Below are 25,636 nucleotides of genomic sequence, written 5' to 3'. Positions count from 1 at the left end.
CAAAAAACAAGGACCTACTGTATAGCACAGGGAACTATACTCAATATCTTATAATAACCTATAATGGAAAAGAATCTGAAAAAAATATATATATGTAAAACCGAATCACTCTGCTATACACTTGAAACTAACACAACGTTGTAAATTAACTATACTTCAATTTAAAAAGTTTAAAAAAACTATGGAGACAATAAAAAGATCAGTGGTTGGTGGGGGTGGGGAGGGGAGAGTAGGATGAATAGACAGAAGATTTTCAGGGCAGTGAAATATTCTGTATGATATTATAATGATGTATATATGTCATTAAATATTTGTCCAAATCCATAGGATGTATAACACGAGTGAACCCTTAGGTAAACTACGAACTTTAGGTAATCTTGATGTGTCAATGTAAGCTAATCCTTGGTAAAAAATATATCATTCTGATGAGTAATATTGATAAATATCAATATTTATAATAACTAAATAAAGGGGGAGACTATGCACATGTTGGGGGGAGAGGTATATGGGAAATCTCTGTACCTCCCTCTCAATTTTGTTGTAAACCTAAAACTGCTCTAAGAAAATGGAGTCTTTTATTATTTATTTATTTATTTTAATAGAGTCTTTTTTAAAAAAGAGGCAGTGGAGTTTAGCAGAAAGAGGGGGGAGTCCCAGTGATTCCATTTATTGACTGTGTGCTTTGAGGATAGTAGTAAAGGCTGCCTGGCTCACTACTGCATTCTCAGTGTCTAACACAATGCCCGAGTCTTGGCACACAGTACTCAAAATACATTTATTGAAAGCCTGAATGAATGAAGGAACCACTTAAATTTTTTGATACGTTTTTCTTTCTCTATCACTAGTAAGTGACAGAATCATGATCTGAACCTCTGCCTCTCTATACTCCAGGAGTGTCTATCTAGGGATATCAGAGTAGTATAAATGCCTAGAATAGAGCTACATCATTTCTTAGAGGTGATATCCAGTACCCAGCTTGGAATAATCTCTTGTGACAGACTGTATTTTCCAAAGATTGCCACAATCCCATGAAGAGGTAGAGCCTAACTCTCCTCCCAGTGAATCTGAGCTGGACTAGCCCGATCAATAGGATGCAGAGGAAGTAATGCTGTGTGACTTTCAAAGCTAAGTCAAAAATGAGCCATAAATATAGTCAACTATAGGCCATTCAGTTTTTGCCTGGCTCTTTTGGATGCTCCCCCAAAAGAAAGGGCTCCTTCATTCATTCAAGCTTTCAACAAACATTTGTTACAAATTCCTACTATGTGTCAGGCCCTAGACATTGTCTTAAGCACTGAGAATGCAATAGTGAACCACTCAGCCACTGTCCCTGTCCTCACAGAGTTTACACTCTAGAGGAGGAAAAAGATGAAGAGCAAGTGGGAAAATCTAATATATCCTATAATTATAACATGTAAGAGGTGCTCATAAAGAAGGAAACAGAGATTTTCTCAAGAATGACAAGTCAAGAAAGAACACTCCAAGGTGGTGACATTTAAATAAGCCATAACAGATGAGTAGTTAGTCATGTTGGAGGGAGGAGCAGGGAAACATTTCAGGGAAAGGAACAGCATGGGCAAAGGCACTGAAGCAGAAAAGAACTCGACATGCTTTCAGAGGAACTAAGAGACAATGAATATGGGCAGAACAGAGTGAACAAGGTGGAGAGTAGCAAAAGGACCTGAGAAGAAATTTTTGAAACAACACTGTTGGGTTAATCATAGATCAGTGAGTGTAGCATATCAGTAGATTCACCTCTCAAAATTCTAATGTAAATATTATTTTAAAGCCAGGTTTATATAAGTTCAGATGTAAAACAAAAGAACTCAAGTAGTAAGTGCTGATACTGATATTGTAAGACTAGCTGTAGTCACATAACAAGCACATTATTCAAAAATGGGAATGTTTCCAAGACAAAGGACCATATGGTTTGAAGGACTTCCTGTAATTAACCTCTTTAGAATTTCAGGGCACAGAAAGACAAAATTGACTTTCTCATTGCCTCTTTAATGGTACATTTCATAAATCATACCTGATTTGACCTAGTTTTCTTCAGCAGTCATCTCAAAATGTTTCACTGAAACCACAATCCTCTAATGGGGAGGATGATCAAGCCTGTCACCAAAGGATGCCCTGTCTAAAAAGAAACAGCTCCTTTATAGAATTCAGAACATCAAAGCAGCTCCCTAATAACCTGCCCAAAGGCTTACTCCACCCAAAGCCTTTGTCCTCTTATCACGTGTCAAGCTCACAGGAGAAAAATAAAAGATGGGTTTACACATTATTTGACACTACTATCAAACATCTATCCCTGCACCCAAAGACAACTGAAATCATCAGCTGAAAAAATATTACTGGCAATTGTTCCCAGAAAACCAATTCAGGGGCCTGGGACCTCCCAGCAAACGCTACTTTATGGCAAGGTCCTTTGGTCTAGGAGCCTATCTCTAACATTAGTTAAAACCAGCAAGTACCAAGTTATAAATGAGATAAAATTTTATTATAGAACAGTAGTTTCAGGAAATATATGTGCTATTATTTTAATAATGAGATTGATTTTAGAGTTATAATTTGAAAGGACTGATGGCTTTTTTCTGCATGTGCAACCTAGCCTATGAATGTTTATTGTGCCTCTCAAGTAAGAGCCATAAAAGGAACCCTTTGGCCCACTCTCCAGGTCAGTCTGAATAACAGCACTCTATACTCTTGTCTGTACTGTTATTGTAACACCTGTGGAACCCTCCAAAGGGATCGCTCTTTGGGATAAGAGAGCTGAGACACACCTACCCCTACCCACCTTCTGGTCAAGAGCACTTGACCAGGCTAAGGGCCCCCCTCTTCCTCTCCACTGAGCCCAGGGGTGGCAGGTGATAAAAATGAAGCTCTGTTCTCAGTTGTGCTCATACCTGGTCATGACATTTTGCTCTGGTGGTGAATAACAGCTCTTATTTTCATCTTCACAATTAGGAAAATTAGTCTTCAGCTGGATAAAACAACCACAGAGCAGCCTCATCAGTAAGCAAAGAAAACCAAGGGAGCTTGCGGCTAATGCCTGTGGACAAGAATGCTATAATGGTAACAACAGTTGGGAAGGGGATAACCTAATATTTGAATAAACCACTAGGGCGCTGGCTCATTCTAAAGCCTTCCCTCTGGGCTTGAATCTTATAGTTGGCACATGCGAGCGAAGAGCCAAGAATGATTCTCCAGCACTAGACAATGGGGTTCCTCACTGAAAATAAAATTCTCAGGCATGATGGATGAGCAATAAATCATTTGCAGAAGTGACCCAAAGAACTATCAGGGGTACAGGAAATCTGGGAACACTAGAGTTAAACAAAGATGTCAAGGAGGGAATTCTCAAGGAAGCTGAAATTGTAGCTTAGAAAGGAAGGAATCCAACCTTGCTAAAGGAGAAACAAACACCCCCCCTCCACACACACACACCCCCCACCAAAAAATGCAAAGAGAGTAGTGGAGCAGTAGATTGCATTCAAGTTCTCTGACTCCTAAGCCTAGGCTGTGACTTCCCTCTCTCATGACAGGGGTATTTTGTCAGGGGCCAGCAACAGATCTTCAAACAATAAACAAAACAAACCGAAAAATGGGTCCGTACAATTCCTATAAAAGAGCCATCCCTAGTTCATCAAAAGAAATGAAAACGGACATGGCTGTCAAGTTGGCACTTCAAAAGCAGTTTTATGGTAATTTATTACCCTAGCATCAGCTACTTAGGAACTGAGTCATTAGGACTCTTGTTTGCTATGTCAGGTACTTTGCAGTGTCCCAAATGCAGAGGCTGTAACAACCAATATAAAAAATATTGAAAGAGCTCTGTTGGGAGCACAAGTTTTCACTCATATAAACATCAGCAAACATTCCAAGGCAGGGAGAGGCAGAAAGGTCCCTGGTGAGAGTCAGAGAGCCTGAGCTGTAGGCTCAGCTTCTCTAGTTATTCATTCTAAAACTTTGGGCCCCTAAGTCTCTGGGCCTTATTTTTAAGTATGGTAATAGTTGACTTCAGATGTATAACAAAAAGCAGCAGTCCCCTACCTCACTCTGAATTTCTGCTTCTCAAAGGCAATCACTTTCAACTTTTAGCTCTTTCTCTTAGTATTTATCTCTTTATTTCAAAAAAACATGCTTATATTGCAATTTTGGGGTCAATTTTAGTCATTATTTATCATCTTTCTGTTTTGAAGGTCTGCTCTTTCATATCATGATCATCACCCCCATGACCACCCACATATACACATGTACACACACTTCTCCTTCCACCAACACAGTCACATCACAATTTTTAGTTAAATTAATATTTAGGATGTGCCCATTCCATGGAATACTACTCAGCAATCAAAAAGAATGAACTATTGATATACAACCACTTGTATGGGTCTCAAGTGCATTATGCTGAGTGAAAAAAAGGTCACATACTGTATGATTCCATTTATATATTTATCTTGAAATAACAAAATTATACAAATGTTAAATAACTAGTGGTTTCCAGGAGTTAGGGATGGGGGTAGGGGGTGTTGTGCTGTGAATATAAAGGGGTAGAGTGAGGAAAATCTTTATAGTAATGGAATATTCTGTATCATGATTGCAGTGGTGGTTACACAAATCTACACATGTGATTAAATGGCACAGAACCATATACACATTGCACTAATGTCATTTTCATGGTTTTGATACTGTACTACAGTTACACAAGATCTAACCATTGGAGGAAACTGGGTAAAAGATATATAGGGCCTCTCTGTTTATCTTTGCAACTTCCTGTCAATCTATAATTATTTCAAAATAAAATGTTTTCAAAATTAATATTCATAAATCAACTATACCCCAATAAAAATTAAATAAAACATTAATATCAAGGTCTATATTATTTTCAGGGGGAATCACAACATATTTATTTAGAGGGAATATAATTCAACCTACAACAGGTTGATTTCAAATTTTAGCTATTATAAATAGTTTTTATGAAAATTTATACAAAAGCCTTTATGTGGCTATCTGCTTTCATTTCTCTTGGGAATACACCAAGGCGTGATTACCAAAGCTTTTTAATGTTTTGTTAGCTGGAGGAACAGTATTCCAACACTTTCTTGTTTTTCTCAAGAATACTCAGGATCTATACAATGATTTTCACAGCTAAACCACATAGTGTATTATGACTACATTGTCTTCCTTGGACAACTAGAATTCTGCTCTTTCCTAGAATTAATAGTTGTCTCGTTTTTAATTTGCTTAGTTTTAATGTCCTTTTCCCCAATTCATCTCCAAATTCTCCAAAATAACTTTAAGGTTCTTTGTAATATGGTCAAACACGTCAGATAATTTACTGATGTCGTTTTGTATTTTCTTTAAAGTGGGGTCCCCAACCCCCAGGCCCTGGACCGCACAGCAGGAGGTAAGCAGCGAGCGAGGGAAGCTTCATCTGCTGCTCCCCATTGCTTGCATTACCAACTGAACCATCCTCTCCCTCCACCCCCACCCCATGTGTGGAAAAACTGTCTTCCAGGAAACTAGTCCCTGGTGCCAAAAAGGTTGGGGACTGCTGCTTTAAAGCATCTCTCTTGGAATCTCCAACCTCTCGTTCAAATCTGATAACTCTCTCTAGTCCGTAGGTCTCCTGCATAGCTGTGGTCCTGGAATACCCCTTAATCATCATTCTGGGACTTATACTCACTTTTCTATGTTAGATTCCCTTGATTCCTGGGTCCATGCCTTCCTATTTCTTTCCTATCTCATTATGGTATATCAAACTACCAAGTTGCCTGAGATAGCATACATGGGAAATAAATCTTTTTGAGATGTCTGAAAATGTCTTTTTTCCCCCTACTTTCATATTTGATTGTTAGTTTTGACTGGGTATAGAATGCTAGGTTGGAAATGATTTCTTCTCAGAATGTAAGGCAATTCCTCCACTTTCTTCTAGCTTCCAATATTGCTTTTGAGAAGTCCAATACCTTTGTATGCGACTTGTTAATTCTCTCTGGCAGCTTTTATGATATTCTCACTCTACTCAGTGTTCTGAAATTTCATAATGATGTGTTTCTTTTTTAAAATTCATTGTACTGAGTGCTTGATGGGTTTTTTTCAATATAAACATATGTGTACTTAAGTTCTGGGAAATTGCTATATTATTTCTTTGATGATTTCTGTCACTCTATGACCCCACATCTGACTATTAGGAGATCCAAAGATCTAAAGGAGAAAAACTACAGGAATTGGAGGGAATAAAATCATCAAAAATAATTATATCAATTCTCTTAAATTTAAATAACTTTTATATTTAAATAAATCTTAAAACTGATCCTCTTATTTATTTTCTACTTCTTTGTTTTAAATTCTTTACTCTGATATATTTTTTAAGTGTCCAAAACTTCTTTTTTGTTCTCTGACTATTCCTTTTTTTTAACAGAACCCTATTCTTGTTTCACTGAGGCATTATCTTCTCTGATCTGAGTTTTCTTCAAATTTTCTTTTGCTCCTACATTGTCTCTTGTGCTCTATCTCTACCCAATGCTCTCTTTTGGAGGGATGGGGGTCTTTATATCTGTTTTCATTTGTTATTCATGTTAGAGGTTTCTCTCAAACATCAGGTGATCTTTGCCTTTTCTTTCATATTTAAGAGTAAGGCACACAGAGAAACATTGTATGAGCAGCAGGGCATGTTAACTTCTAGGCTTCAATGTAACAAGAGAAAATGTCAAGCCGGTTTTTTACTGGGGAGGTTCCCAGATGTCTGTGAGTCAGTTTCTCAGCAAGGAATCCTCTAATCTCCCACCTGAGGAAAATAAACCTGACTACCTATTTCTGGGAGATAAGAACTAGATGGAGCCCTTCACTTAATCCCTGTTTTTAGAATGGCACCTCTCTTTTACTCTCAGCTAAATTTGGTATTCCCAAAGCCACGGCCTCTCTGATTTTATTTCTCTAGAGGATAAACCTCCAATGTTCTGCTGAAATAGAGAAAAGATGTGACGGTTTAATTGTTCCTTATATACCTCTGAAACTCCTGTTTTCAGCTCCACCTCTCATCCTAATATTCAAGATGCGAAGAACCTCCAATACCTAGGGCTTTCTAGAGTTTTGTATGACAAAATGCCTTTATATAGATTCACATCCCCTCTGTAGCTTTAGCTTTCTGCTTTCCCTGATCCACTAAATCATTCACCATCTGTGCCTTTCCCATCTTGTCTATTCTCTTAGTCTTTGTGAGTTAATACTAGTTTTATGCCATTTCAACGGAGTTTGTAAAAGGAGATAAAGTAAGACATACATGTTCAATCCAATTTATTTTAATCATAAGCCCCCTCATGAAGTTATTGAAAGGACAAAATACAGAATATGAAAGTTTTTGGGAAACTTATAAAGTAAAAGTTCAATAATAGTGGTAGCAGTAGTATTCTATGTTTTTCTTTTTTTAATCTTTTTTGTTTGTTTTTATTTTGGTATGCTATTTTTCTTTTAATAGCTATTCCAATATAAAGCATTCTTCTCTTTGGGTGCTCTAGGGAAGCACCAAGTTTCATAAATAAAACATGAAAAATATTTACAGCATATATATCAAAAGGTGAATACCCTTAATATACAAAGAGCCCCCCCACCCTGCAAAATTGATGAGACAAAGAACCTAGCAGAGAGGGAGCTTCAAGATGGTGGAAGAGTAAGACGTGGAGAACACCTTCCTCCCCACAAATACATGAGAAATACATCTACATGTTAAACAACTCCTACAGAACACCTACTGAACACTGGCAGAAGACCTCAGACCTCCCAAAAGGCAAGAAACTCCCCATGTACCTGGGTAGGGCAAAAGAAAAAACAGAGACAAAAGAATAGGGACAGGACCTGCAACAGTGGGAGGGAGCTGTGAAGGAGGAAACGTCTCCACACTCTAGAAAGGCCCTTCTCGGGCAGAGAGATTCCCGCACAGAGGATCGGTGCTGACCAGCACTCACCAGCCCGAGAGGCTTGTCTGCTCACGCCGGGACAGGTAGGGGCTGGGAGCTGAGGCTCGGGCTTCGGTCTGATCCCAGGGAGAGGACTGGGGTTGGCTGCGTGAACACAGCCTGAAGGGGGCTAGTGCACCACAGCTAGCCGGGAGGAAGTCCGGGAAAAAGTCTGGAGCTACCAAAGAGGCAAGAGACTTTTTCTTGCCTCTTTGTTTCCTGATGCGCGAGGAGAGGGGATTAAGAGCACTGCTTAAAGGAGCTCCTGAGACGGGCGCGAGCCGCGGCTATCAGCGCGGACCCCAGAGACAGGCATGAGACACTAAGGCTGCTGCTGCTGCAGCCACCAAGAAGCCTGCGTGCAAGCACAGGTCACTATCCACACCTCCCCTCCTGAGAACTGTGCATCCCGCCACTGCCAGGGTCCCGTGATCCAGGGACAACATCCCCGGGAGAACACACGGCGCACCTCAGGCTATTGCAATGTCACGCTAGGCTCTGCCGCCACAGGCTCGCCCTGCACTCCGTACCCCTCCCTCCCCCCGGCCTGAGTGAGCCAGAGCCCCCGAAGCAGCTGCTCCTTTAACCACGTCCTGTCTGAGCAAAGAACAGATGTCCTCAGATGACCTATAGGCAGAGGCGGGGCCAAATCCAAAGCTGAACTCCAGGAGCTATTCGAACAAAGAAGAGAAAGGGAAATCTCTCCCAGCAGCCTCAGGAGCAGCAGATTAAATCTCCACAATCAACTTGACGTACCCTGCACCTGTGGAATACCTGAATAGACAACGAATCATCCCAAATTGAGGAGGTGGACTTTGGGAGCAACGATATATATTTTTTCCTTTTTCTCTTTTTGTGAGTGTGTATTTGTATGCTTCTGTGTGTGATTTTGTGTGTATAGCTTTGCTTTTACAATTTGTCCTAGGGTTTTGTCTGTCCGTTTTTTTTGTTTGGTTTTTTTTTCCGATAGTTTTTAGTGCTCATTATCATTGGTGGATTTGTCTTCTGGTTTGGTTGCTCTCTTCTTTCTTTTTTTAATTACTTAAAAAATTTTTTTAAATTATTTTTTACTTCTTATTCTAATAACTATTTTATTTTATCTTCTTTCTTTCTTTCTTTTCTTTCTCTCTCTCTCTCTCTCTTTCTTTCTTTCTTTCTTTTCTCCCTTTTATTCTGACCCATGTGAATGACAGGCTCTTGGTGCTCCAGCCAGCGGTTAGGGCTGTGCCTCTAAGGTGGGAGAGCCAAGTTCAGGACACTGGTCCACAAGAGACCTCCCAGCTCCACGTAATATCAAACGGCGAAAATCTCCCAGAGATCTCCATCTCAACGCCAAGACCCAGCTCCACTCAATGACCAGAAAGCTACAGGGCTGGACACCCTATGCCAAACAACTAGCAAGACAAGAACACAACCCCACCCATTAGCAGAGATGCTGCCTAAAATCAAAATAAGGCCACAGACACCCCAAAACACACCACCAGACATGGACCTGCCCAAAAAAGGACAAGATCCAGCCTCATCCACCAGAACACAGGCACTAGTCCCCTCCACCAGGAAGCCTACACAATCCACTGAACCAACCTTAGCCACTGGGGGCAGACACCAAAAACAATGGGAACTATGAACCTGAAGCCTGTGAAAAGGAGACCTCAAACACAGTAAGTTAAGCAAAATGAGAAGACAGAGAAACACACAGCAGATGAAGGAGCAAGGTAAAAACCCACCAGACCTAACAAATGAAGGGTAAATAGGCAGTCTACCTGAAAAAGAATTCAGAATAATGATAGTAAAGATGACCCAAAATCTTGGAAATAAAACGCAGAAAACACAAGAAACGTTTAACAAGAACCTAGAAGAACTAAAGAGCAAACAAACAGTGAAGAACAACACAATAAATGAAATTAAAAATTCTCTAGAAGGGATCAATAGCAGAATAACTGAGGCAGAAGAACAGATAAGAGACCTGGAAGATAAAATAGTGGAAATAACTACTGCAGAGCAGAAGAAAGAAAAAAGATTGAAAAGAATTGAGGACAGTCTCAGAGACCTCTGGGACAACATTAAATGCACCAACATTCTAATTATAGGGGTCCCAGAAGAAGAGAAAAAGAAAGGGACTGAGAAAATATTTGAAGAGATTATAGTTGAAAACTTCCCTAATATGGGAAAGGAAATAGTAAATCAAGTCCAGGAAGCACAGAGAGTCCCATACAGGATAAATCCAAGGAGAAACATGCCAAGACACATATTAATCAAACTGTCAAAAATTAAATACAAAGAAAACATATTAAAAGCAGCAAGGGAAAAACAACAAATGACACACAAGGGAATCCCCGCAAGGTTAACAGCTGATTTTTCAGCAGAAACTCTGCAACCCAGAAGGCACTGGCAGGACATATTTAAAGTCCTTTTTACAGACAAGCAAAAGCTAAGACTTCAGCACCACGAAACCAGCTTTACAACAAATGCTAAAGGAACTTCTCCAGGCAAGAAACACAAGAGAAGGAAAAGACCTACAAAAACAAACCCAAAACAATTAAGAAAATGGTAAAAGGAACATACATATCAATAATTACCTTAAATGTAAATGGATTAAATGCTCTAACCAAAAGACACAGACTGGCTGAATGGACACAAAAACAAAACTCATATATATGCTGTCTACAAGAGACCCACTTCAGACATAGGGACACATTCAGACTGAAAGTGAGGGGATGGAAAAAGATACCCCATGCAAATGGAAATCAAAAGAAAGCTGGACTAGAAATTCTCATATCAGACAAAATAGACTTTAAAATAAACACTATTACAAGAGACAAAGAAGGACACTACATAATGATCAAGGGATCAATCCAAAAAGAAGATATAACAATTGTAAATATTTATGCACCCAACATAGGAGCACCTCAATACATAAGGCAAATACTAACAGCCATATAAGGGGAAATCGACAGTAACACAATCATAGTTGGGGACTTTAACACCCCACTTTCATAAATGGACAGATCATCCAAAATGAAAATAATTAAGGAAACACAAGCTTTAAATGACACATTAGAACAGATGGACTTAATTGATATTTATAGGATATTCCATCCAAAGACAACAGAATACATTTCTTCTCAAGTGCTCATGGAACATTCTCCAGGATAGATCATATCTTGGGTCACAAATCAAGCCTTGGTAAATTTAAGAAAATTAAAATCGTATCAAGTATCTTTTCTGACCTCAATGCTATAAGACTAGATATCAATTACAGGAAAAACTGTAAAAAATACAAATACATGGAGGCTAAACAATACACAATTTAATAACCAAGAGATCACTGAAGAAATCAAAGAGGAAATCAAAAAATACCTAGAAACAAATGACAATGAAACACAACAACCCAAAACCTATGGGATGCAGCAAAAGCAGTTCTAAGAGGGAAGTTTATAGCAATACAATCCTACCTTAAGAAACAAAAAACATCTCAAATAAGCAACCTAACCTTACACCTAAAGTAATTAGAGAAAGAAGAACAAAAATCCCCCAAAGTTAGCAGAAGGAAAGAAATCATAAAGATCAGATCAGAAATAAATGAAAAAGAAATGAAGGAAACAATAGCAAAGATCAATAAAACCAAAAGCTGGTTCTTTGAGAAGATAAACAAAAATGATAAACCATTAGCCAGACTCATCAAGAAAAAAAGGGAGAAGACTCAAATCAATAGAATTAGAAATGAAAAAGGAGAAGTAACAACTGACACTGCAGAAATGCAAAGGACCATGAGAAATTACTACAAGCAACTATATGCCAATAAAATAGACAACCTGGAAGAAATGGACAAATTCTTAGAAATGCACAACTGTCTGAAACTGAACTAGGAAGAAACAGAAAATATGAACAGACCAATCACAAGCACTGAAATTGAAACTGTGATTAAAAATCTTCCAACAAACAACAGCCCAGGACCAAATGGCTTCACAGGCGAATTCCATCAAACAGTTAGAGAAGGGTTTCCCTGGTGGCGCAGTGGTTGGGAGTCCACCTGCCGATGCAGGGGATGCGGGTTCGTGCCCCGGTCCAGGAAGATCCCACATGCCGTGGAGTGGCTGGGCCCGTGAGCCATGGCCACTGAGCCTGCGCATCCGGAGCCTGTGCTCCGCAACGGGAGAGGCCACAACAGTGAGAGGCCCACGAACCGCAAAAAAAACAAAAAAAACAAAAAAACAGTTAGAGAAGAGCTAACACCTATCCTTCTCAAACTCTTCCAAAATATAGCAGAGGGAGGAACATTCCCAAACTCATTCTACAAGGTCACCATCACCCTGATACCGAAACCAGACAAAGATGTCACAAAAAAAGAAAACTACAGGCCAATATCACTGATGAACACAGATGCAAAAGTCCTCAACAGCATACTAGTAAACAGATTCCAACAGCAAATTAAAAGGATCATACACCATGATCTAGTGGAGTTTATCCCAGGAATGCAAGGATTCTTCAGTATATGCAAATCAATCAATGTGATACACCATACTGGCAAATTGAACAATAAACACTATATGATCATCTCAATAAATGCAGAGAAGGCTTTCGACAAAATTCAACACCCATTTATGATAAAAACCCTCCAGAAAGTAGGCATAGAGGGAACTTACCTCAACATAATAAAGGCCATACAAGACAAACCCACAGCCAACATCGTCCTCAATGGTGAAAAACTGAAACCATTTCCACTATAATCAGGAACAAGACAAGGTTGCCCACTCTCACCACTATTATTCAACATAGTTTTGGAGGTTTTAGCCATTGCAATCAGAGATGAAAAAGAAAAAAAAAGGAATCCAAATTGGAAGAGGAAGAAGTAAAGCTGTCACTGTTTGCAGATGACATGATAGTATACATAGAAAATCCTAAAGATGCTACCACAAAACTACTAGAGCTAATCAATGCATTTGGTAAAGTAGCAGGATACAAAATTAATGCACCGAAATCTCTTGCATTCCTATACACTAATGATGAAAAATCTGAAAGTGAAATTAAGAAAACACTCCCAGGACTTCCCTTGTCACGCAGTGGTTAAGAATCCGCCTGCCAATGCAAGGGACAAGGGTTCAAGCACTGGTCTGGGAAGATCCCACATACCGCGGAGCAACTAAGCCCATGTGCCACAACTACTGAATCCTGTGCGCCTAAAGCCCATGCTCCACAACAAGAGAAGCCACCACAATGAAAGTCCGCACACCACAAAGAAGAGTGGCCCCCGCTCACCACAACTAGAGCAAGCCCGCATGCAGCAACAAAGACCCAACGCAGCCAAAACTAAATAAAATTAATCAGAAAGAAAACACTCCCATTTACCATTGCAACAAAAAGAATAAAATATCTAGGAATAAACCTACCTAAGGAGACAAAAGACCTGTATACAGAAGATTATAAGACACTGATGAAAGAAGTTAAATATGATACAAACAGATGAAGAGATATACCAGGGTCTTGGATTGGAAGAATCAACATTGTGAAAATGACTATACTACCCAAAGCAATCTACAGATTCAGTGCAATCCCTATCAAACTACCACTGGCATTTTTCACAGAACTAGAACAAAAAATTTCACAATTTGTATGGAAGCACAAAAGACCCCAAATAGCCAAAGCAATCTTGAGAAAGAAAAACGGAGCTGGAGGAATCAGGCTCCCTGACTTCAGACTATACTACAAAGCTACAGTAATCAAGACAGTATGGTACTGGCACAAAAACAGAAGTACAGATCAATGGAACAGGATAGAAAGCCCAGAGATAAACCCACGCACATATGGTCACCTTACCTTTGATAAAGGAGGCAAGAATATATATTGGAGAAAAGACAGACTCTTCAATAAGTCGTGCTGGGAAAACTGGACAGCTACATGTAAAAGAATGAAATTAGAACACTCCCTAACACCATACACAAAAATAAACTCAAAATGGATTAAAGACCTAAATATAAAGCCAGACACTATCAAACTCTTAGAGGAAAACATAGGCAGAACACTCTATGACATAAGTCACAGCAAGATCCTTTTTGACCCAACTCCTAGAGAAATGGAAACAAAAATAAACAAATGGGACCTAATGAAACTTAAAAGCTTTTGCACAGCAAAGGAAACCATAAACAAGATGAAAAGACTACCCACAGAATGGGAGAAAATATTTGCAAATGAAGCAACTGACAAAGGATTAATCTCCAAAATTTACAAGCAGCTCATGCAGCTCAATATAAAAAAAACAAACAACGCAATCCAAAAATGGGCAGAAGACCTAAATAGACATTTCTCCAAAGAAGATATACAAACTGCCAACAAACACATGAAAGAATGCTCAACATCATTAATCATTAGAGAAATGTAAATCAAAACTACAATGAGGGGCTTCCCTGGTGGCACAGTGGTAGAGAGTCCACCTGCCGATGCAGGGGACATGGGTTCGTGACCCGGTCCAGGAAGATCCCACATGCCGCGGAGCGGCTGTGCCCGTGAGCCATGGCCGCTGAGCCTGCGCGTCCGGAACCTGTGCTCCGCAACGGGAGAGGCCACAACAGTGAGAGGCCCGCGTACCGCAAAAAAACACAAAAACTATAATGAGATATCATTCTCACACCAGTCAGAATGGCCTTCATCAAAAACTCTACAAACAGACCTTCCCCAGTGGCACAGTGGTTGAGAGTCCGCCTGCCAACGCAGGGGACACGGGTTCGTGCCCCAGTCCGGGAAGATCCCACATGCCGCGGAGCAGCTAGGCCCGTGAGCCATGGCCACTGAGCCTGCGTGTCCAGAGCCTGTGCTCCACAACAGGAGAGGCCACAACAATGAGAGGCCCGCGTACCGCAAAAAAAACCCCAAAAAACTCTACAAACAATAAATGCTGGAGAGGGTGTGGAGAAAAGGGAACCCCCTTGCATTGTTGGTGGGAATATAAGTTGATACAGCCACTATGGAGAACAGTATGGAGGTTCCTTAAAAAACTAAAAATAGAACTACCATACGACCCAGCAATCCCACTACTGGGTATATACCCTGAGAAAACCATAATTCAAAAAGAGTCATGTACCACAGTGTTCATTGTAGCTCTATTTACAATAGCCAGGACATGGAAGCAACCTAAGTGTCCATCAACAGATGAATGGATAAAGAAGTGGCACATATATACAATGGAATATTACTCAGCCATAAAAAGAAACGAAATTGAGTTATTTGTAGTGAGGTGGATGGACCTAAAGTCTGTCACACAGAGTGAAGTAAGTCAGAAAGAGAAAAACAAATACCATATGCTAACACATATATATGGAATCTAAAAAAACAAAAAAATGGTCATGAAGAACCTAGGGGCAAGACGGGAATAAAGATGCCGACCTACTAGAGAATGGACTTGAGGATATGGGGAGGGGGAAGGGTAAGCTGGGACAAAGTGGGAGAGTGGCATGGACATATATACACTACCAAATGTAAAATAGTTGGCTAGTGGGAAGCAGCCACATAGCACAGGGAGATCAGCTCGGTGCTTTGTGACCACCTAGAGGGGTGGGATAGGGAGGGTGGGAGGGAGGGAGACGCAAGAGGGAAGAGATATGGGAATATATGTATATGCAGAACTGATTCACTTTGTTAAAAAGCAGAAACTAACATACCATTGTAAAGCAGTTATACTCCAATAAAGATGTAAAAAAAAAAAGAAAAGAAACCAGCAGAAAATGTGCAATAAATGACATAAAATTCACAGAACAACTACAAATGGCCAATAAACATGAAAAAATATTTAACTTCACTAGGGAGATGAAAATTAAAACAATAAGGTATTTTTCTCTCAACAGAAATGCAAAAATTTTAGAGAGTAATAATATCCAGTGATGACAAGGTATGACAATATTCCCAGGGATAATCAAAAACCTAAAAATAAAATGGCCTTCTTGCTAATACTAACGCTACCATTCACTCACTATGTGACTCTGAACAAGTCATCTCCCCTCTCTGGGCCTCAATTTTCTCATCAGTTTTTTTTTTAAAAAAAAAGAAGAAAAACTCAAATCATTAAGAGTATTTGACTTGCTTATGGAACAAAGGTGTGAAGAGAAGGGCAACACTGGCCATGAAAGAACCTTGTAAACTTCACAGCTCAATACAATCCTGTAGCATTCGTAAGAAGGAAAATCAGAGTATTCTCAAAAATAAACTGCTTATTGTTGGTTAGACATTCTATAAAATAAACCGCTAATTTTCCAAAAAACTACAGGAAGAGAGTTAAAAGGAAGAAATATAGGTTCTGTTTTTACCACATGACTTAAGCCCTCTTATCTCTGTGTTTCAGCTTCTGAAGATCTCTAAGGATTCTATAATTCTGTGACAAATAGAGAAATGAAACCCTGTACTAAAACAGTTGGAATTTACACTCGCCAGAGTCTCTTGCCTGAAGAGGTTAAGTAGATCACGGGCCAGCTTTACGGAGATATCTAGTTTACTGGTCCATAAAACATTTTTTTACTGCCCAGCCCTCCTTCTTGGTATATACCAAAGAAATAGCAAAATAACATCATGATCACATCTCCTTAAAGACCTCTGACAAACCCGCCTTGATCTTATATACAAAACACTGACCCAGAAATACACCTACTAGGTTTTGAACCACAACTCAGACTTTGTACCCGACTTTCTCTACAGAGAGCAACTTGGAACAACAAAATCAAGACTATAGCTTAGGAAGGAAACTCTCAGGGGAAACAACTCCATAGCTCTGTCTGGAGAAATGATGGTAGGAGAAAGAACACCAGCAGATCAAGTAAAACTGTCCTTAAAGGAAATGACAAGAGCTCCCTACTGAAAGAATTAATCAACGAATATTTATTAAGCCCTGACCCATCCCACAGGAACTATGCTACCCTCAGGAATCTTTTCCTTCAGATCTCCTAAGAACAGTCATAGCCATTTATTTAGCACTTAGCTTTCACAAATACTATGTGCCAGTCACTCCACTAGACACTTCCATTTAGGTTAGCCAGTTTCTTTCTCAAACCAAACCTATTACTGAGGAATTACTGCCTCCATTTTACAGATAAATAAATTGAGGTTCACGGAAATTCACTTACCCAAAATTGTGGATCACTATTATTGTTGTTATTATGTATTACTATTCTCATTTTAATGATAAGGAAACTGAGGCTCAGACAGTATAAATAACTATTAAGTTATTAAGTAGCAAAATAGGGTTTTGCCAGGTGGTTCTGCTATTAAAGCCCATACTGGTTCTACTACATCCCCTTTCTTGTTTGATACTAAACCACAAAATGAAAGTAAGACTTCAACTCCAATGAGTATGCAGTTAAAAATAAATGACATGTATAGACTCCTTCTTCAGCTCCTTCCAAAATATAAATGTTATCATTTCTGAAAAGCAGTAAAGCAGCAGCATTTACTCCCAGGAAAGTCAAAGGGGAAGGTGACTATCCTAAGATTCCCTAGTCAATGGTAGTACAAAAGAAACCAAGGATAGATGACATTGGTCCAAGGGCTTTTCACTGTCATGATGAAATCATACTCCCACATTAGCCAATCGCAGTGGGCATCCCAATGGATAATCACAAAATAACCAGATGAATAATTTGATTAGCAAATCCTGACATCACCAGCCTCTTCCAGTGCTTTTAATGGAAAGCTTTTCCTGTAAGAGTATCTCTCCCAGGCCATCTGCAATATTCTGACCCTTGAAGCAATGAGACAGGCATCAGGGTCCCCCAACTCTGCCTGGCTGATGACCTGAGAAAGGAACAACTGACACTCAACCCTAAATAACTTACTTAAAGGCTTTGTGTGTGCTGGCCCAGAAGCAAGAAACACTACCAGCCTCATAAATTTTGCTTCCTAATAATAATTAAGCAGTCTATCTAGTTTCAGGCCCCAGAAAAGGGAAGAAACCTGGAAGAGCAAGAGAAAAGAAGCTTAATGTTGCAAGGAATGCATCAGAACTCTTTTGTGAGCTGCTAGTGTGGGATTAAAAAAAATAAATAAAAAGGGGAAGAAGAAGAATACCCTGTTGCCAGATAGCAACTGCTTCACAAATCAGGTGTCTGAAGCACAGGCTCAAACTGGCTTATTCAAAAGGCCAATTACTAGCAAACACTATGATTGCAGCCTTGCAAGTGCTGCTATTTCATTCTGTTGTTACTTGCTCAGCCCCAAACAGCCAGAAACAGAAATCAGTTCCACAGGTTTCTATTGCCATCAGCTAAGAAAAACTCTGTGCTTGCCCTCATAAGCTGGGGAAAAGAGAGAGAATACCACCCTGTTCAAATTTTAAAACAGTCAAGCCTGGACTAGCTTTGCCACTTACCAGCTGTATAACTTTGGTCAAATCCCTCAGCATCAGTTTCTTTTATTTTTTTAATTAATTAATTTATTTATTTTTGGCTGTGTTGGGTCTTCGTTGCTGTGCGCAGGCTTTCTCTAGTTGTGGTGAGCGGGGGCTACTCTTCATAGTGTTACGTGGGCTTCTCATTGTCGTGGCTTCTCTTGTTGCGGAGCATGGGCTCAAGGCATGCAGGTTTCAGTAGTTGTGGCACGTGGGCTCAGGAGTTGTGGCTTGCGAGCTCTAGAGCTAAAGCTCAGTAGTTGTGATGCATGGGCTTAGTTGCTCCACGGCATGTGGGATCTTCCTGGGTCAGGGCTTGAACCCATGTCCCTTGCATTGGCAGGCAGATTCTTAACCACTGCGCCACCAGGGAAGCCCAGCATCAGTTTCTCTCTCTGTATATGAGGATTTTTTTTTTTTTTTTTTTTTTTTTTTTTTGGCCTCACGGCACATGGGATCTTAGTTCCCAGACCAGGGATCGAACCTGCACCCCCTACAGTGGAAGCGAAGAGTCTTAACCACCAGACCACCAGGGAAAGCCCTGTATCTGTAAAATGGGCATAATACAATGGGCTGTAGGGATGAAATGGACTAAATTGCACATGACTCTCTTAGTCTCCTTGGCCTTCTGAGGAATACCCTTGGTTACAAAGTACCTAACTTAGATTTCAGATTGTTACCCTTTAGAAAAGGGAATATGTTTAATTTCATAGAATATACGAATATTAACTGCAGGATGTTCTCCCTGTCCTTACTCTAGCATCTAATGCAACTATGCACACGATAGGCCCAAGACAATAGCATTCAATACGGTTTTAACTGCTGAGGAGGATGCCTAGCCCCAATCCCTTTCAAGATAATAAGACTTAAGCCAACCTAGAGAAACACCTAATTTTCCCTATCTTACAGAGACTTTCCTTCATTCAAACAGTATTTACTGAGCAACTCTGAGGTGCCAGGCCCATTCTGAGTCAATGCAGAGACAAATATGACAACGCTCCAGCCACTACCGAGCTCATGATGCAATGAGGAAGACAAATATCGAAACAGATTATTACAATATAGAAATTGTTAATTTTTGCCTTACAGCTCCAAACCAATTCTTCATCGCCCTACTCTGACTGGATTCTGCAGACTACATTTCTCCTTCCCCAGCTGGTTCACATCAGGTTATGCCAATAGAAGGTACTGGAAGGAGACTACAAGGCTAAGGGAGAAAGAAAGGACTTTTTTCCAGTGTTTGGTTTTTCTATAAGGCAGCAAGCAGATCAGCATACAGGGGGACATGGTAAATTTGAAGACAGGGGCTCTCCAGGTTCTGAAACGAGCGCCCTCTAGGCAGTTTCTTCACCACAGCAATAAGCAGCACATTCCTATGAGTGTATTCCATGCACTCTCCTCAGAATCTTGGCCTTGTGGAGCTCTCTTTTCTTAAGCTTGTAAGTTCCTTCCTTGTTTGCTTTTCCCTCAGCCTTAGGGATGGTAGTCATTTTCTGCAGTCACCACCTCTATTATACCTCAGAGTTCTCTTTTTATCTCTCTTAGTAGTTAACTACTTTTTACCTAGTTAACAATTCTTTATATTAAATTTTACCTGTTTCAAATTAATCGTGTGACTTCTATCACTTCAACCGGACCCTGACTGCTATAAGTAGGATAAATGCTATGATACTGCCCACAGAGTCCAGTCTCTGTATTTTACAGATAAGAAAACTGCAGTTTCAAAGATTGAAAGTAATCTGCTCAACGTCACACACTTGTAGAACTGAAACTAGAACTCCTATATCCTCTCAATAAATAATAAACATGTATCAAACACTTCTTCTGTGTCCAGGCTCTATGTTGGCTGTTGAAAACACAAGAGATGAACTATAATAAATCCCTGCTCTCAGATGGTCCACTATCTAGATGAGAAGACAGACACTAAAAAAAGAGAAAGTTCTAGGGAGGGGTGACAAACACCAAGACAAAAAGAAATTACTAGCTCTTCGAGGCTAGTAAGAGATGCTTCCTAGGTGGTCTCATTTTACCACACTTTACTCTCTAAGCTGAAGGATTCCTGAGCTGAATAGAAGGTTAACTTGAAAATAAATCTATAACAAAGGCTCAAGAAATGCAAGTAACCAAACAATAAACCTCCACCCTGGGCATAATCAGAAATATCACTAATGGAAAATCCTTCTAGAATAGGAAGCGACACAGAAACAAATTATGGATGAACACTTGTCGTTATTAACTTAGGAGGGAATTGCATTGGCTTTCAAAGGGCAACAAAGGTTTGGAGAAGAGAGGTAATTATACTAAATTAGCTCTGAAGAAAGGCAAGCAAGAATAGAGAGGAGATGCAGGCTGCTTCGGAGAACACTTGCATATTAGGAAGGATATGCCTATGGTGAGCAGATGCTGGCACAGCATGATAGGAAGGGACCCTGGAGCCCTAGACCAGAGAAGAGGCCTGGTTTACCTTACTCTCTAGTTCTAGCTGAATCAAGCTGCCCACTGCTTCCCTCAAAACAACAAGCTCTTTCTTCTTTCTGGGATTTTGCACATACTGTTCCCTCTGCCTACAATGCCCTTCATTTCCTATCTATCTAAAGATCTGACCCTTCTTGTAAAGCACAAATCAATCATCATCTTCACTGTAAAGTTTTCTCCAGTCATTCCCTGTACCCTTGATCTGGGCAGAATGAATCATTCCCTATTCAGCACTTGTTGTATATCTCTCAATTATAGTACTTTCTTACACTTAATTTCTTACAAATAATGTAATTATTTGTTTGTGTGTCCCTTCCCAACTGGACCATGAGATTCCTAAGCAAGATATTTCCCAGTGTCTACTATTGTTCCTAGTAAGCAGGAGCTCAAAAAGGTATACAGAATTATTCTACTGAATTGTGTAGACAAACTCAACCTTCAAGCCCAAGAATGAATGTATCTTAGAGCCTTAACGTTCCCAGATTCATGACGAATCCCTCCTGGAGTCCAGAACATTTAAGCTGTACTAGAAACTCAGTTCTTTCTACTTGAGAGCTTAAGTATTTCCTTGTGCCAAACTGGCAATGCAACTGTGTATCTTTAGTGCTTCCACTAAAGGAATTAAAGTTTGTTGCAAGTCCGAACACAACAGTTCTTTATCCTCCTCCTTTACATAAATTGGAAAAATAGACTGAGAACTCTAATCAGCTGAAATCCTCCCAGGGAAGAGGACTTGGCTGTTTACTAACAGTTCAAACTACTGCTAATACCCATGTGGCTGGCATATTTTCTCTTTTGGCAGCCCATTCATATTGAGGGAGGAAGTATCATGCACTGCAATCGGAGAGTAGGATTTGGAGTCAAAGGAAGAGAATGAGTCCCAGCTCTGCCACTCTTTATTTTGCCAAGTGACCTTGGACAAGTCATTTAATCTCAGTGAGCTTCAATTTCCCTGGGGGGGAAATAGGAAAAATATTACCTGTCCCACTGGGCTACCATAAGGATCAAATGAGGACTATTCCTTATTGCACTGAATTCTCATCTTAGGAATTACCTTGTCTTTCTGGAACACACAGAGAACTAGGAAGTAAGTAAAAAAAAAGCAATCTTCAAAACCAAAATAACTGCCTCTAATTCTTCACACTTGACTACCAGTAGAGTCCCTGGGGCCTCACTCTTCCTTTAAAAACATATCTAATAGGGCTTCCCTGGTGGCGCAGTGGTTGAGAGTCTGCCTGCTGATGCAGGGGACACAGGTTCGTGCCCCGGTCCGGGAAGATCCCACATGCCGCAGAGCAGCTGGGCCCGTGAGCCATGGCCGCTGAGCCTGCGCGTCCGGAGCCTGTGCTCCGCAACGGGAGAGGCCACAACAGTGAGAGGCCACGTACCGCAAAAAAAAAAAAAACAAAAAACAAAAAAAAACGTATCTAATAAACTCATAATGTGGGAGCACCACAGTTGAAGGTAGCGTTACTATACTGAAAATAATAGTGTTAAGCAAACTGAATATTGAGGGCCTCCCTACAGCCTTCCCCTGCAGCGCCCCCCACCCCCCAGCTTCCAGACCACTGGCAGCCAGGCCTATAACCTCTAGGAAGGAGACTAGAAGATCCTTCAAGAGAATCTGACCAGCCCTAGTAAAAAGATCTAAAGATACTGACATTGCAGTTGCCCCACAAATAGCCCAGGCAGATCACCATTATAGTTGAGGTCCATAATCAGTAAGCTCCACCCAAGTATTTAAAATTTCCAATCAGCTTTTTAGTATCCCATTTTAAAATACAAACAATCAAGGATTACCAGACATCTGGGGAAAACTCCAGCATGAAAAGCAGAATTCAGATCCTATTTATATCAGAAGAAATTTGAGGATGCAAGTAAAAAGTTATTTGAAAGAAAGCATAACAATTATGCTTATCTTGGCCAAAGTTTACCAATGATTAAAAAATCAGATCAGGAATGGAACAGGAGAGAAAGCCCAGAGATAAACCCACGCACATATGGTCACCTTATTTTTGATAACGGAAGCAATAATATACAATGGAGAAAAGACAGCCTCTTCAATAAGTCATGCTGGGAAAACTGGACATACATGTAAAAGAACAAAATCAGAACACTCCCTAACACCATACACAAAAATAAACTCAAAATGGATTAAAGACCTAAATGTAAGGCCAGACACTATAAAACTCTTAGAGGAAAACATAGGCAGAACACTCTATGACATAAATCACAGCAAGATCCTTTTTGACCCAACTCCTAGAGAAATGGAAACAAAAGCAAAAATAAACAAATGGGACCTAATGAAACTTAAAAGCTTTTGCACAGCAAAGGAAACCATAAACAAGATGAAAAGACAACCCACAAATGGGAGAAAATATTTGCAAATGAAGCAACTGACAAAGGATTAATCTCCAAAATTTACAAGCAGTTCATACAGCTCAATATCAAAAAAACAAACAACCCAATCCAAAAATGGGCAGAAGACCTAAATAGACATTTCTCCAAAGAAGATATACAGATTGCCAACAAACACATGAAAGAATGTTCAACATCATCAATCATTAGAGAAATGCAAATCAAAACTACAATGAGATATCATCTCACACCGGTCAGAATGGCCATCATCAAAAAATCTACAAACAATAAATGCTGGAGAGGGTATGGAGAAAAGGGAACCCTCTTGCATTGTTGGCAGGAATGTAAATTGATACAGCCACTATGGAGAATAGTATGGAGGTTCCTTAAAAAACTAAAAATAGAACTACCATATGACCCAGCAATCCCACTACTAGGCATATACCCTGAGAAAACCATAATTCAAAAAGAGTCATGTACCACAATGTTCACTGCAGGTCTATTTACAATAGCCAGGACATGGAAGCAACCTAAGTGTCCATCGACAGATGAATGCATAAAGAAGAAGTGGCACATATATACAATGGAATATTACTCAGCCATAAAAAGAAATGAAATTGAGTTATTTGTAGTGAGGTAGATGGACCTAGAGACTGTCATACAGAGTGAAGTAAGTCAGAAAGAGAAAAATAAATACCGTATGCTAACGCATATATACGGAATCTTAAAAAAAAAAAAAGGTTCTGAAGAACCTAGGGGCAGGACAGGAACAAAGATACAGACATAAAGAATGGACTTGAGGACACAGGGAGGGGGAAGGGTAAGCTGGGATGAAGTGAGAGAGTGGCATGGACTTATATATACTACCAAATGTAAAATCGATAGCTAGTGGGAAGCAGCCACATAGCACAGGGAGATCAGCTCGGGGCTTTGTGACCACCTAGAGAGGTGGGATAGGGAGGGTGGGAGGGAGATGCAAGAGGGAGGAGATATGGGGATATATGTATATGTACAGCTCATTCACTTTGTTATAAAGCAGAAACTAACACACCATTGTACAGCAATTATACTCTAATAAAGATGTTAAAAAAATAAAAATAAAATAAAAAGGTGGAGCAATCAAGAAAAATAAAATAAAATATACAATAGTCTATTTTTTAAAAAAATCAGATCAGGGAATTCCCTGGCGGTCCAGTGGTTAGGACTCTGCACTTCTACTGCAGGGGGCCCGGGTTTGATCCCTGGTCAGGGAACTAAGATCCTGCAAGCCGCGCAGCATGGCCAAAAAAAAAAAAAAAATCAGATCAGATGGACTTATGCCATCAATCTGACAATAAATAGCTCCTCCAAACTTAATGGTTCATTTTACTGATGGCTATTCACTGCATCAGGGATAAGAGGCATATAGTAAAATAGAGTTTGCTAAGTCTGGCAAGGAGCTATATTGTATCTGCATTTATTTTTCTAATTCTAAAGATATCTGTTGTGTATAGATCTACATAAGGATGGACTGAGTGTCCCAATGAAGGCACTAAAATAAAGAAACCAATGGGTCATGAAAGCATTAAGAGACATCACTGTGCCTACTAATCACTGATGCTACATGTAGTTAGACATCTGTATGTACAAAATTCTAGATGAACCTAGAGAAGGGAAGTCTCTCATCCCATGGCACCTCACCTTCAGAAGTCAGGGAAGACTTCACAGAAAACACAGTAGTTGAGAAGAGTTTTAAAGAAAGAGTAGAGATTGTCAAGTAAAACAGAGGAACAGGAAAGAATACAGCACAGCAGAAAGACTATCATGGGCCACAACATACATGAGGATGGAGAGGTTAAGAAGCTGCAAATAATGCAGTGTCACTAGAGCACAGGCAAGAGCAGTAGGAGATGAGCAGAAATCAGATCAAGGAAGACCTTGTATGCTATACAAGGAATTTAGACTCTAACCTGAAGGCAGCTTGGAGCCAATGAAGAGTTTTAACAGCAAATTAAGATGATTAGATTTGAATCTAGGAAAAGATCATTCTGATGATGATATAACAGATTTTGGGGGTGGGAAAGGGAAGGTTGGTGGCTACAACCTTCCAAGCTATGTACTAACTGTTCCTAAAAGGCAACTCTCATGCTTACAAACGCTCAGCTTACTGTGAAGCAGATTATTCTACCTCTAAGAGACCAGTAGCTACCAGAGACACTCTAATGATCCCCCTGAGGAATGTAGCATCCCAAGGCCTCCACCACCAGGTTCTTTCTTTTTCTCCCCTAAGGTCTTCTTTAAAGGCACAAAGATTGTGTTATGTTACCTTGTATCAGAGTACGTCTCTCAGCCTGGTTTTAAGGAAGATATGCATCAACCCCAAGCCCTCACCTCCCAATTCCCAAGCCCTCACCTCCCAATTCCCAATGACTAGGGCAATTTTCTGCCATTTCTCAGAGCTATAATAAACTAACACATAGATACATGAGAACACACACAC

General features: G+C 40.0%; 1 protein-coding gene and 1 non-coding gene across 4 annotated transcripts in view; one reads left to right on the top strand and one right to left on the bottom strand.

Annotated features, from left to right (window-relative positions):
- The window catches only part of FAM168A (family with sequence similarity 168 member A), a 194,931-nt gene that overhangs the window by 104,409 nt on the left and 64,886 nt on the right, over positions 1 to 25,636 (bottom strand). The window lies entirely within an intron of this gene.
- Positions 24,338 to 24,410, top strand: TRNAR-UCU (transfer RNA arginine (anticodon UCU)). Its single transcript has one exon. It is a non-coding gene; the product is annotated as a tRNA-Arg (tRNA).

The sequence above is a fragment of the Delphinus delphis genome, chromosome 8 (assembly GCF_949987515.2).
Source record: "Delphinus delphis chromosome 8, mDelDel1.2, whole genome shotgun sequence".
NCBI classification, from domain to species: Eukaryota; Metazoa; Chordata; class Mammalia; order Artiodactyla; family Delphinidae; genus Delphinus; species Delphinus delphis.
This window is presented reverse-complemented; position numbering and strand designations above follow the sequence as displayed.